The 2405-nt window shown below is 44.9% G+C and overlaps 1 pseudogene; it reads left to right on the plus strand.

Moving 5' to 3' along the window:
* The first annotated feature begins 226 nt into the window (after positions 1-226).
* Positions 227-2109, plus strand: LOC138168864 (histone deacetylase 3 pseudogene; annotated as a pseudogene).
* Positions 2110-2405: the final 296 nt, after the last annotated feature.

Below are 2405 nucleotides of genomic sequence, written 5' to 3' on the forward strand. Positions count from 1 at the left end.
AAATTTAATTTACTATATCTTAAAGTCAAAAAATTACTGCTTGGTGATGCAGAAGTCATCAGTCAGCTGCCTGAGTATAGTCAGACCATCAGCTAGTTAACGCAATGGTCAAAATAAAGAAACAGCAAATTAGAAAGAAAGATAAGGTCGCGCGATGACGCATGATGCAGGGCTTGGAGGCGGGGCTGGAGGGAGGAAGCGCCGGGCCTGGCGCCCCCCACCCACTATGGCCAAGACTGTGGCCTATTTTTATGACCTGGATGTGGGGAACTTCCCCTACCGGGCTGGTCACCCCATGAAAACCCTATTGTCTGGCACTCACCCACAGCTTGGTGCTGCACTATGGACCCTACAAGAAGATGATTGTCTTCAAGCCATACCAAACCTCACAGCATGATATGTGCCGCTTCTACTCAGAGGATTATATTGATTTCCTGCAGCAGGTCAGCCCCGCCAACATGCAGGGCTTTACTAAGAATCTCAATGCCTTCAATGTAGGGGATGACCGCCCTGTGTTCCCAGGCCTTTTTGAGTTCTGTTCCCGTTACACGGGTGCTTCCCTGCAGGGAGCTACACAATTGTACAACAAGATCTGTGATATTGCCATTAACTGGGCCGGAGGACTGCACCATGCTAAGAAGTTTGAGGCCTCAGGTTTCTGTCAATGATATTGTGATCGGCATCCTGGAGCTCCTGAAGTATCACCCTCATGTTTTGTATATTGACATTGACGTACACCATCCCCATGACTCATCTCACTGAGAGAGTCATGACTGTCTCTTTCCATAAATATGGCAATTACTTCTTCCCTGGTACAGGTGATATGTATGAAGTTGGAGCAGAAAGTGCACGCTATTACTGTCTCAATGCACCCCTGCATGATGGCATTGACGACCAGAGTTACAAGCACCTTTTCCAGCCTGTCATCAACCAAGTGGTGGATTTTTACCAACCAACTTGCATTGTGCTACAGTGTGGAGCTGATTCCCTGGGTTGTGATCAGCTGGGCTGTTTCAGCCTTAGCATCCGAGGTCATGGGGAGTGTATTGAATATCAAGAGCTTTAACATCCCATTGCTGGTACTGGGTGGTGATGGCTACGCTGTTCAAAATGTTGTCCAATGCTAGACATATGAAACATCACTGTTGGTAGAAGAAGCTATCAGTGAAGAGCTACCATTAGTGAATATTTTGAGTCCTTTGCCCCAGACTTCACACTGCATCCAGATGTCAGAACACAAATTGAAAACCAGAACTCGTGGCAGTACCTCGACCAGATCCGGCAGACAATCTTTGAGAATCTGAAGATGTTGAATCATGCACCCAGTGTCCAGATCCATGATGTGCCATCAGATCTGCTTACCTATGACCGAACTGATGAAGCTGATGCTGCAGAAAGGGGCCCTAAGGAAAACTATACCAGGCCAGAAGTTCCCAAGGAGTTCTATGATGGAGACCATGACAACAATAAGGAAGTGATGTAGAGATTTGAAGCTTGGAGAGACTGCTCCACAGAAAGTTACCTCCTGCTTCAGGGCTGGGCAGATGGCAAAAAGACTGACCTTTCTTTGTGTGACTTTCTCTATCCCTGGGCTTTTGCCATCCACTCTGTGGGGAAGAGTTCAAAGACTGCTACTGGTCCCAGAACCTACTTACCCTTACTCAAGCCTTCAAGCTTGAAGTGGTGATTGTTGGACAGGTAGAAGGGGTACCATCCTACTTCTGACTTAGGGCTACAAGGTTAGCTCCCCTAGACAGGTCAGAGAGGTCAAATGTCCCTGGGGGCTGGTCTCCTAGCTTGCCCCCTGTTCTTAGACCCCTGTCTCCTCTTGACAAAGATATTTTCAGGACTGAGGGGTGAATAATATTTGAAGGTACCTTTTTATTCCCAGCCATACTGTTCCATGTCTTATGTACACTTTAATTTGTGAGTGGAAAGGGACCAGGGGAGGGTTGCCATTTGTTTCCTATCTTATCAGTCCCTTTTGATTGGGAAAGGAAGGAATGGAGAGGGGTTTTGTGTCCTGCCTTTTCATATTTTGTCCATTTTACCATTGTTTTTATCCAATAAACTGAGACAGTATTTTTCTTAAAAAAAAAAAAAGAAAGATAAGAAGACACTATAAACAGTTGCAATAGCATTGGCCTGACCAATTCAAATGGACTATTAATACCCCCCCCCAAAAAAAAGGAAAAAGGGAAAGATAGTGACCTAGATCAATAACATTTCCTACAGAAACTTAACTGGCATAAAGCAATCAGCACAGCAAGGAGGCCAAAAAGAGACAAAAAAAAAAACACTTTACCAATCTGACAAGTGAAAAGATATGGTAGACAAGTGTAATACTACTTCGGGATAAAAAATAAAAGAACATGTAGGAGGATGGTGGAAGATTACAAACAATA

Source organism: Petaurus breviceps, unplaced genomic scaffold, assembly GCF_028583685.1.
Source record: "Petaurus breviceps papuanus isolate PSGF00001 unplaced genomic scaffold, PetGlider_PUasm1.0 37, whole genome shotgun sequence".
Classification (NCBI taxonomy): domain Eukaryota; kingdom Metazoa; phylum Chordata; class Mammalia; order Diprotodontia; family Petauridae; genus Petaurus; species Petaurus breviceps.